The following is a 12,479-nucleotide window of genomic DNA, read 5'->3' on the forward strand; positions in this document are numbered from 1 at the left end:
GCACTCCTAAGTGATGTCTGTTTCTCAGCCCTGGTAGCTGTGTGTTTTCATATATTGAGGGCCACCTTCCAACTGTTCAGACCTCTCAGGAAAACAATATATATATATATAATTTCCAAAGCTGTGCCTGGGGTCTCTGAAAATACCGAGCCATACATTTGTTTATATTCAAATAACTTGTCATTTCTCAAATGGAAACAACTTCCCCTCACCCCCAGCATTTCTTCAAATTCATACATCCTCTAGGTCCACGTGAGTTGCCTAACATAGATCAAGCAGGGACGTGCTTGACCGGCTCAGTGTTCTGATGCGTTTGGTGGTGAGAGCCGGTCACGATGGGCAAAAGTGCCACTTAGGCAGCTGAGGGGAGAAATAAAGAATGTCCACGCGCTTCTGCCCCTTTCAATGCTTTATTCACTCAAATCACTCAACACAATTTCACTCTTTAGGTTCTTAATCAAGAAAATGACGATCCTTAATTCTGGGCACTGCAAGAGACATGATCAATTCAAAGCAAACAATTGTTAAGTTAATTCTAAGCACTGCAAACACTCTTAATCATGACAGGCTTATGACAGACGTTCCCTCGGCAGCTGAGCTCCAGGGCCAGAACTAGAGGCTCTTAGGCCTTAAGTCCAGCGGGAGCTCACTCACTCAGACCCCAGGGATCAGGTCAGGAACCCATGGAGGCTTCTCCTGGGGTGGAGCTGGCGGCTGGCTGAGAGCTGGGATGTCAGTCCAGGTCCTCACCAGGCTCTCCCGTCAGGCTCTCCGGCATGTGGGCATCAGTGCTGGCTGACTGAATGTCTATTCATTTGCTCCATCATTTATGCTAAATTTGGGGGCTTCTGACCACCCTTTCAATCCCTATCAGCTGGTCTGGGGGTTTCTGCCCTGATTTCTTGCCTTTTGCTTTTATCAGGGCGAAGGCAAATGACAGAGACTTCACTCTGAGCTTTATCAGGGTTGTGGAAAGTGACTTATTTTATCAGGCTGTGCCTGATGACCATATGGGAGGGCTCTGTAGGCATGCCTGCTGGGGACTGTAGTTGGTTTTTTTTTTTTAATATTTATTTTTTAGTTGTAGTTGGACACAATTCCTTTATTTTATATGTGGTGCTGAGGATCGAACCCAGGGCCTCAAACGTGCTAGGTGAACACTCTACGGCTGAGCCACTACCCCAGCCCTGAGACTGGGGTTTTATTTCAAAATGGAGTTACTTAGGCTAAGGCCCTTCTTAGGTTAAGGGCATCCCTAAAGAGTCACGCAAAGTCAAGGTATCAGAGCAGTTGCAAAAGACTTGTTCACTTTCACATAAGTTGGCATGGAGCTCCTGAATGGGAAAATAGTAGAATTACATAGGTTAGCAAAAGGGGACTACCTCTGAGTCATGCCCAGAACTGTGCAAATCAAGATGTAAATGAGCAAGTGTACAAATAGGAACCCCTGTTTGTAAAGGCAAGGCCCTTCTGAGAAAGGCTATCCTTCCCTTTGTACTCAAAGAGGTCCCGCTTTTTATTTGTAATGTTTTTTAAATCACAACTGGTGAATATTTTCTCCATGTTCTTGCTTGCATTTGTGTCTCCCCCCATCTAACTTTTTTTTTTTTTTTTTTTTTTTTTTTTTTTTGGTGCTAGGGATAGAACTCAGGGGCACTTAACCACTGGACCACATCCCCAGCCCTTTTTCTTTGTATTTTATTTAGAGACAGGGTCTCGCTGAGTTGCTTAGGGCCTTGCTAAATTGCCGAGGTTGGCTTTGAACTGTGACCCTTTTGCCTCAGCCTTCGGTGGCACTGGGATTACAGGAGTGAGCCACTGTGCCCGACCCCTACTAACATTTAAGGGCCCGATGTTTGTCTTATCCACTACAGCATCCCTTGTGCCTCTCCTAGTTCACAGTTCTTAGGAAAGTTGGGATCTTTTGGTATTTTTTAGGGACTGCTGAAATGGGCCATCAGGAACTCAAGACCAGCCTTTTTTTTTTTTTTCTTTCTTTTTTGGTTGCAGATGGACATACCTTTATTTTATTTATTATTTTCCTGTGGTGCTGGGGATCGAACCCAGTGCTTCATGCATGTTAGGCAAGAGCTTTACCACTGAGCCACAGCCCCAGTGTTTTTTCACCAGCTGCCCTCCTCCTCCATGAAATATTAATACCCACAGATATGTGTGCATCTTTTTATGTGCTATATGTATAGGTGAGTTTCATACATTTAAAAAAAAAAAAAGTAAGGTTTTTGTTTTCTTCACCTTCCCAAGAACCAATATCTGCCCCCTGGAGGATGACCTCACCCCTGTTGGAATGTACGGTGTAGACAGGGAGATGACTTTCTCAGCAATGTAACTGCATGGACAAAGTCAGGACCGCTCAAGGAGACCTCTGCATTATAAGTGGAAGATGATCTCAGAACAGATGAGGCCCCCCCCCCCCCGGGAGCATGTATTGTAAAGAGCTGTGAAGAGGTTCTCTCTCTGAACCAAGTAGCACTTCCCCACCCCCTCTCCTGTAACAGGGTCCCTTTCATGTAACAAGGGCCCCCTTTACGCTGGGTATTAACCTGCTGCTCCACAACTGGCAGCTCATTGTAGAACAGACATTTCCCCTCCCCGCCCCCTCTCTTCCCCTCCCCGACTGAGGGGAAAACAAGATGAACATTCTTTCTATCCTAAGAGGGGCCATCTGTCTTTCTGTGTACTGCCCACCTGGACAGATTCTCTGGACATAGGAAATGAGAAACAGCTCTTAAGAATAAACATTAATTACAACTACTGCTGATATCTGGAAACAGCTGTGCTGTCCCCTTTTCAAAGCCCTCTGTTCCCCCTTAGCAGTCAGGGTGACAGCTGTGTGACTGCGGTTTGTCTATTGTCTTTCTCCTTTGCCAGCAAAGCAATTAGACTTCTTTGTCCTTTTTTTTTAAAAAAAAAAAAAAAAAAAAAAAAAAAGCCTTGTCCTTGTTAATCAGATTAGCACTGGGGACAAGGACCAAGCTTTCAGCATGACCCCCATAGAACTTACCATTATGTGATGTGTAATGTCTATTTCTGTCATCAGCCTGCTGGATCACTGGGGTTGGAAGTGAGTCTGGTTTGGGTCTCAGTGCCTCATTAGAACACTCATAGAAATTTGTCCCAATTTGTCCATCAGTACGGCTGAATGACTGAATAGCTGACCAACAAGAAACAGCAGGATGGCCATTGAAAAAGATCAATGTGTTTAAGTGATTTCCTTACTCCCTCCTGATTGAAGATATCTCCAATATTCTGGATACGTATTGATTGCATTTATTTATTGAAATGATCGAACTATTTCCTAAAATTGTACCCAGTTCATTCATAGCACAGGATCGTTGTAAACTGCTAATTCTGCAGTGTGGATGCACCTCTGACCTCGTGAATTTGGGCTGGGTTTTCCTCTCCCGTTCATCAATAGCATTGATTTCCTTCACTACAGAGCTCATCATGGTGGAGGGCCTGTAGTGTCCTTGAGTAGTGTAAATACTTTTGTACTTTTGTACTTTAGTTTCGATTGGGATATTCAGTCGAAGTCCAGGTCTTTAGTGTCTCCAACCAAGAACTGAGCAAGACACACAGAAGTAACAGATAAAGTACAGATTTATTGAACTTGAAGGTGGAAGTAGCACTCAGTAAGGTAGAGAGAGTGGGCTGAGGAAAGAGAGGGACTCAAGGCCCGAGTGTCTGGAAATTAGGATCTAGTATCCTGAACTGTGGGGTGTTCTCTTCCCTATACTGACCCGATTGAAGACCTTACCCCATTTTCTCCCATTGGTAGTCTTATAATACCTGATTAGAATATTTTCCAATTCCTGGCCCCCATGGGTTACTTTAGAAAACCGAATTAGAACACTGCCCACCTCATCCCCCTCCAGCCCCCTTGGTCATCTGAACCTGTGGAGAGAGTCGTCATGGTGACAAGTCCTCACTGGCAGCGGTTGTCATAGTAATGAAGTTTATTGTAAACAGGTTCAGGACTCATCTCCTTGTCTCATCCTCCAGTGACTTCTAGCACCCTGTCTCCACCATCTCGGTGTCCCTGAACTCCTTCTACCCACGCTCTGAGGGAAAGAAAGAGCTTCGGGCTCGCTTTTGATTTCTCTACAGCCTACGCAGCCATCAACCTAATGAAGGCTCTGTGAATTATATTGTTATACATCTTGTGTGCACACAGAAATATGTAACAACAAATCCCACCGTATGTACAACCATAATGCACCGATACAAAAAGGGAAAAGCAAAATTAAAGACAAATTAATTCATTTAGTATATAAAACAAAAGGAAGGCAAAATTGAATGTGGATAACTGAGATGTAGTATGTCTGACTAATTCTACACCAAAAACGAATGCAAATGAATCCCATGGTCCAAGGTGAGGATGTTGATCATTTCTATTAATAGTTATTTCTTGTGGTTGGAAAGAGGTGCTCAGAAAGCAGCTTTTTTTTTTTTTTTTACTTCAAAAAGTAAGCTTTTTGAAGCTTACTTCTTTCAGTCAGGCAGGTGTTACAGAGCTGGGGCCTTCCAAGAAACTGAGGCATCAGGAAGACCCTCCCTTCAAACCCCAATTCATATAACTACGTCAGAAAGATTTCAGACCTGTGTCCCAGAGTAACAGACATGAGTTTACCGAGGGATAGGGAAAGGGAAAGGGGACGGATCATCTCAGAGAGGAGAGGGACAGTGTACCTCTACTGTGCTCCAGTTTTATTGGAGATCTCAGAGAAGTTTCCAGAGAGTCCTGCCCAGAGCCACCTCTTCATTCTTGACTGAACAGCAAGATGACATCAGACTTTTAAGTACCCACTGCCATGGCAACTGTAGGTTACCTTGGCTCATGCTGACCTGTTCTAATTTGATTCTTAACCACATATTCTTACAGATTTTGTTGTTAGAAGAAATTATTCTTATCTCTCTAGAGTTTCAGGATCTGGTCACAAAAGTCTCCTGGGTTCCTCCCATGACATTATCTTGGGCCCGCATTTCTCCTGAAGATAACAGGTAGTTTGCTGAGGAATGTAATAGATCTTGTGCATTTAGGCCAGGCAGGGCTACAGGTAAATTGCTTCTTGGAAAAGAGAGCATGTGGGGGTCAACACATTGGTCCCATTTATTGAATTACTCTCTTAACCTTGTGTTCACACCCTCCTAATCTATCTGTCTCCTAACAGGGACCATGTAGTGGTCACATTCTAATACCAGTGAAAGGGTAAAGTTTCTAAGCTGCAAAGCCTGAATTAAAAAGTGAAAGACCAGGTATTGTTAAGTTCCTCTGCTACACCCAGAACCTGAAATTCCTGAGATAGTTAAGACAACGCCCTACTGGCCATTTAGCCTAGGGCCCTGTGCAGTTTGTCACTAAGCATACAGGGCCCGAACCAATCAGTTTGAATGTGTACCCCGCTTAGGAGTGACCAATCACCCCCCCACCTGTTCCTGCCAATGAATGTGCTAACCATGTATGAAAGTTGTTGTTCAGTTTTCCCGCGCCTCATGCTGATTTGTTCTGATGTATTCAAAGCCCCCGCCCTCCCCAAAAAGTGTACTTAAGCACTGCTTAGCCTCTGCTCTGGGCTCTGGGCTGCTCTCTCTTCTTGAGTGAGCCTGGAACCTCAGCGCACTGAATTGGATCCTCAATAAATCCCCTTCTGCAATTGCATGAGTCAGTCTCTTGGTGGTCTCTTCCTCCGACTTTTCGCCGGACCCTTACACCAGTACTAATTATTATTTATCTGAAATCCAAATGTTACTGTAAGTCCCATATTTTTACTTGTTGAATCTGATAACTGTAACTGAATAGAATGACTTTTAATGTTTTTGAATAGATTTAGTGAATGAATGATGTGTGCTGCAGGGACACTGGTTTTCTTCCATGTGTACATAGTACCAAATCTGCTTGCTTTTGTTTTGGCTGAGCAACTGGATCTGGTTTGTTAACTCTCCTTGTCAATGTTACAGAGCGAAAACCCCCTGCAGAGCCAAGGCAGCCACTGAATACAGGTTCTCTGTTACTGGTTCTTGCAATCATGAAAGAAAGATTTTAGATGTGTTGCTCAGAGTAGCAGGTGTAAGTTTGTTAAAAAGGATCCCGGGGCACACCTGTAATCCCAGCAGCTCAGGAAGCTGAGGCAGGAGGATCTCCAGTTCAAAGCCAGCCTCAGCAAAAGCGAGGCACTAAGCAACTCCGTGAGAACCTGTCTCTAAATAAAATACAAAATAGGGCTGGGGATGTGACTCAGTGGTTGAGTGCCCCTGGGTTCAATCCCCAGTACCAAAAAAAAAAAAAAAAAAGGATAGAAAAGCGGGAGAAAGTGGATCCCTTGGGGTGGGGAGGGTGCAAAAAGGCCAGTCAGTGTAGGTAATGAATGATTGGGTCGGGTAAGGAAATGGGCTGTGGGAAAGGAAAGGAAATGAAATGCTAATACCTCTGGAGCCCTTCCCCCTCCTCCAGCCTGTTGCCAAGGTTACCTGCCTCCAGGGGATTAATTCTCCCTTGGGGAGTTGTAGGAGTTGTTAATAAATGCCTCCTAAGCTTCTCCCTTCCTGCCCGGACTCCCACACTCCCACACCAATTCATTTTTGCTCTTGGATCACTTCACCTTTTGGTCACTGGTCAGGAAGGCAAGATCAGAGGAGAAGAGGGGCGTGAGAACAAAGGAAATCTAAAATCTATAAAAGGTGCAGGACACCCCCACTTCCTCAGGCACCAACTTCCCACTTGGACCCCTTCTTCTCTCTCTGTGGAGGAGTCTCTCTCTCTCTCTCTCTCTCTCTCTCTCTCTCTCTCTCTCTCTCTCTTTTCTATCCTTTAAACAAAACTTTTGGCTCTTGCCTCAGTGTCTCTTGGGTGCTCCATCTTCACAGCTGGGCGAATGGGACTTGGCCCCGATTCTCATCACCAGTTATCTCTCAAAGAGCAGGACAGTGTACCCCTCCTGCCCTCCAGTTGAGGGTCCCAGGGAAGTTTCCAGAGAATCCCACCCAGGTCCACTTCTCGACTTCTGACTGACAGCAGGATTGCTTTCGACTTCCACGTCCTCCATGCATGGTAAAGATCTAAGGCAACTCTGGGTCACTTGGTCCATGCTCTGGTTTTAATTGGAACTTGTTCTTACAGATCTCATGGCTGTGAAACTTTGCTTCCAAGTATCCCATTTCCCTGAGTTGTGGAATCTAGTCTGTGTCAATGTCAGAGAAGCCCCCCTCTTTAGTGTAACTAGTGTTCCCCTTATTGGCACAGAGGAGCCTTTGGGGCCTGCGATTCTCCTGCAGATAACAGGCTGTGTGCTGCAGAGTGCAGCATATCCTGCTGACCTGAGTCAGACAGGGCTGGGGGTAAATTGCTTTGTAAAAGAGAACACGTGGAGGTCAGTACAGCCTCTAGAATTGTCCCCTTAACCTCGTGATACACTGCTCACATCCGTTTCCTATCACTAAGGCCTAGTAGTCTGGCAACAGTAAGGGGTCTCTAGAAAGCTGTGAAGGCCTCTGTAAGCAGGGGCAGGTGGAGCAAGCTTTACCTCTGGGCACTCTGCACAAGAATGGCTTCAACGGTTGCCTTACAACAGCAGAAATTTGGGGGCCCATGGTAGCCTGAGTCATTTTTCCTAGGCAGTGGCAGCCGAAGCAGATAGTCTTTTAAGCAAAAGTCAAAATCTCAATATCTTTGGTAGGTGCTAGTGTAACTGAGTGGCACTGTTACTATAAGGTCCTTGCTTAGGATCTGGACAGCCATCTTCAGTGACAGCTGCCATTTTAAGGAAAACCTTTCACTTTCCCACCCAAGGGCCTTTCTGAGAAAGGCTCCCCACTCCCTCCTACCAACCCCACTCTTAACCGCCCGCATTAGGACCAGCCCAGCTCTGATTCCTGAGCCTCCCCCATACAGGTCCCAGAACTCAAGCCTGTGCTGCCCCTCTCTCCTGCAGAGAGATGGCCTTTATTTGTCAGCTGGTCTCCATGTCTTTCTGTCCCTCTTTCCTTGCTTTCCCTTCAATTATCACCCCAGGGGAGAGTCCAAGCTACATCGCCCCATGTCGCCCGATATTCAGATTCAAATTGGTAGGAAAATCGAGTTTATTCAAAGCCAGCCTTAAGGGAAAACAGAAGACACTTTTGTTTCAAATTTCTGAGAGGCTCTGAGTGAGAAGACTTTCAAAAAGAAAAGGTAGTAAAAATAGCATAAAAGACAGGAAATATGCATATGCAGATTTAATTAGCCTGTACTGTCCTGGCCAAGGGACAGTCTCCTCTGGGCTTCCTAGGCTTCCTCCAGACAGGGTGGGGACAGCACATCCCCCATCCTCCTCACCCCCCTACCCTGCCCTTTACTTGGGGCAAGAGGAAGTTGCTTTCAGTTTTAGAGGGGCCCCAATTTCAGCCTGTCTCTCTGATGACGATGGTCATGTTTTTATCTGTAAGAATCTTTGTGTGGTACAAAAACGCCAATAAAGATATTGTCCAAAATTACTAGGACCAAAAGCGTGGTCCTTGGGTCTGAATCCAAGAACCAGTACACAAGTTTTGAAAAAAAAAAAAAAGGAAAGACGCTTTGATTCTGCCCCTCAGCAAGAACTGGGGCCTTTAAACAGATTGGAAGACTGCATTCCACAGGTTCTTAGTTGGGGCTGTCATTCACTTGTTAATTTGGGAGGTAGTCATTTCTGAGCTCTTTTGGTGCCTTCCCCAAAGTTTAAATTACTTAGTGGAGATGGTGGGTGTGTGCTTAAGTCTGATAACCACTTAGGCTGGGAAAGAAAGGTTTTTCCTGAGATTAGGGAGGGGAAGAGATTACTGAGGAGCCGGGAGAGAGGAAGAGAAAGAAACTGGTCCATTTAAGTCACAGTGGCAGAGCAGCAAGGGCTATCTATATTCAAAGCATAAAGTGAACCATGTTATAGGGCCAAGCCTTGAAAGGATCCCTATTATCAGTCTCCCCCGATTCACCCTGCCTTCAGGTCCAAGGAGCAAATTAGAGGAAGCACTCTTGAATTCCTGAGGTGTTTTCTGGGTTCAAGGGTAGGAAATAGTTAAAGAATTACAGAGAGCCTTAAAGTTGTGGAGTTACTTTAGATGGGCATGCAGTCCTGCTCATACTGCACAGGAATGTGGCTGATCCATCCAAGGAATTCAAGAGGGAGTGCATGTTTCTGCACTGGGAAGGATCGGGCCTCACTGACCGTTTATGGGAGTTTTCAGAAACTCACCCTGTGTTTTCATTTCAGGAATGGACTGAGATATATTTTCTAACTGAAACTAGAGTGGGACAAGGTGAAGATATCCCCCTGGAGGCTAGCTAATGAGAACAATGCGATCCAGACCAACCCATAGCCCCTCTGCTTGCTCAAGGGTACAGACACTCTGTCATTTCAGAGATCATCCTGTAAGGGTCCGGCGAAACGTCGGAGAAGGAGAGACCACACGAGACTAGCTCCATGCAATGGCAAGGGGGATTTATTGGGGATCCATTCCAGCGCGCTGGGGCTCCGTGCTCACTCAAGAAGGGAGAGCAGCCCAGAGCCCAGAGCAGAGGTCAAGCAGAGCTTAAGTACACTTTTTGGGGAGGGTGGGGGGCTCAGAACAAATCATCATGAGGCGCGGGAAAATTGAACAACAACTCTGATACATGATTAGTCCATTCATTGGCGGGAACAGGCTGGGCAGGGGTGATTGGTCACTTCTAAACTGGGTACACATTCAAACCGATTGGTTCGGGCCCTGTGACAAACTGCACAGGGCCCTAGGCTGAATGGCCAGTAGGGCGTTGTCTTAACTATCTCAGGAATCTGGGTGTAACAGAGGAACTTAATAGTACCTAATCTTTTACATTTCAGTTCAAGGTTTCCAGCTTAGAAACTTTACCCTTTCAATCCATGGAGCTCAAACTTCAGGTGTCAGAAGCACTTCACTCAAAGAGGAAGTGAAAACAGAGAGGTTTTGAATAGATGCAGTGGAAAAGAAAGGCACAAAGAAGTGGTGAACCCTTATTGTCAATATTAAGCTTGAAATGGGAGATGTCTCACGGTTGTATTTAAGTTCAAAAGGCTCTAAGTAGGGGCTGGGGATGTGGCTAGTGGTTAAGGGCCCCTGGGTTCAATCCCTGCTACAAAAAAAAAAAAAAAAAAAAAAAAAAAGTTCAGTAGCAGGCATCAAATGACTGGCATTTTTCTGAAGTTAAACCAAGAATTTGATGACTTTTCTTAATAGGTGCATGGATCTCTGTTACGGTCTGCAGAAATAGTGACACCAGAAATAACCGTAGCTCCATTCAGGTGTGGAGCCCTTCTTAGCCGAAATGAACCAGAATAAGAAACCAGGAGCCAGGCTGAGGGTGGTGGTGAAACAGCAAAGTCAGACTCAGTTGTAAAATGAAATTCTAAGAACATCATCTCAAACAAATGCCTGGGGAAAGGGTCAGTTCTCCTCCCCTTCCGAGAGACTTTCTTCAGGAAACCTAATTAACCTTGGGTCCCTACCTTTTGGATTGTAAATAACCGTCTCTAGGAGGCTGGCTACTCCCTTTTGAAACTAGCTGTTAACTAGCTGCCAGTAAAAAGAGCCATTTCTTCTTATCTGTTTCTGTAAACATGCTTTATGTTAGAGTCGCCCCCACCTCAGGCCTTTAGTCCTGTAGATCAGAAAAATTTTTTTAAAGAAAAAAATGTCGTGAGAAAGTGGATCCGGACTCAGATTCTCCTATGAGTTCCTGATGTAAAATAAAGATTGGAGTTCTCCTTCTCTCCATTGGTCTGGTTCCCTGCCCCCCCACCCCCCACTGGTGTGTTTCCTGGAAACAATGATGGCGGTTGCACACCTGTTATCTTGGGTACTGGGGAGGCTGAAACAGGAGGATGAGGCCAGCAACTTAGTGAAATTGAAAGGGTAAAGTTTCTAAGCTGCAAAGCCTGAATTAAAATGTAAAAGACCAGGCATCCTAAAGTTCCTCTGCTACACCCAGAACCTGAAATTCCTGAGATAGTTAAGACAACGCCCTACTGGCCATTCAGCCTAGGGCCCTGTGCAGTTTGTCACTAAGCATACAGGGCCCGAACCAATCAGTTTGATTGTGTACCCGCTTAGGAGTGACCAATCACCCCCGCCCGACCTGTTCCTGCCAATGAATGTGCTAATCATGTATGAGAGTTGTTGTTCAATTTTCCTGCGCCTCATGCTGATTTGTTCTGATGTATTCAAAGCCCCCGCCCTCCCCAAAAAGTGTACTTAAGCACTGCTTAGCCTCTGCTCTGGGCTCTGGGCTGCTCTCGCTTCTTGAGTGAGCCTAGAGCCTCAGCGCGCTGAATTGGATCCTCAATAAATCCCCTTCTGTATTTGCATAAGTCAGTCTCTTGGTGGTCTCTTTCTCCGATTTTTCGCCGGACCCTTACAAAATCTGATCACAAAATAAAAAATAAAAAGGATTGAGGATGTAGCACAGTGATAAAATGCCCCTGAATTCAATGCCCAATAAAAAAAAAAAAAAGAAAGAAAGAAAGAAAAAGAAATCAGGGGCCTGCAGGTACTATGATTTCTTTTGATCTCTTAAAAAAGAATTTGATTTAAAGTTTTAATGGGTTTGGAATTTTTCAAATGACATTGATATCATATAATTAATATTTTTTCCTCTGAATTTTCTAAGAAAATTCTACATCACTGCCCATCAGAAGTCCCATGAGGATGCTCACAGGAGCAGAGCCATCTCCGAACATGAATGTCAGTTATAATTTCTGGGTTTTTGGCAACCAAGCCTAGGAGCTCTGCCTGGATCTCAGCTGGCTGGATTCAGCCACCTACCTGCATAAGAAATAGGCAGAAGTAGAAAAAGGAAAATGAACTTGACATAGTTTTATCAATTAGATTACTTCTCTGGCCTGACCCACAGAACTACTTACAATTTATAGACAAAAAAAGTCAGAAGATATGCATATGTAGGGTTAGTTGGCCTGCAGAGGGGATAAGGTGGGGCAAAAGGCATACATACACAGATTTGGTTAGCCCGTGCTTGTTAGGTGCAGGACAGGCTGAGTAAGCTGTCTGCAGGGCATGCCAAACAAAGTTAGCTGCAGGATGACCTGGTCACTCCAACCCTCTGTCTGGTTCTTTATCAACTATTTGCTTCAAGCCCAAATGCCTAAGCCCCCGCTCAAGGCTGAACACTCAACCCCCTGCTCAAGCCAGAACACGTAACCCCCCTTGTGCCAACAAGGCAGCTTGCAGACCCAGAGACCTCATTAGATTTGGGCTATAAAAACTCCCTCCTGCCGGGCCCCCCTCTCTCTCTTGCTATCTCTCTTGCTTTCTCTGTCTCTCTCTCTTGTGCTCTCTCTCTCTCTCTCTCTCTCTCTCTCTCTCTCTCCCTCTCTCTCTTCTCTCTCTCTCTCTTTTCTCCTCTGTTGCTCTGCTGCAATAAAGATCTCTTGGTCGCTCCGAGTGTTGTGGTCACTTCCCTTTCAGTGCTAGACAGG

This window comes from Spermophilus citellus (genome assembly GCF_964194105.1).
Source record: "Spermophilus citellus genome assembly, chromosome: 9".
Classification (NCBI taxonomy): Eukaryota; Metazoa; Chordata; class Mammalia; order Rodentia; family Sciuridae; genus Spermophilus; species Spermophilus citellus.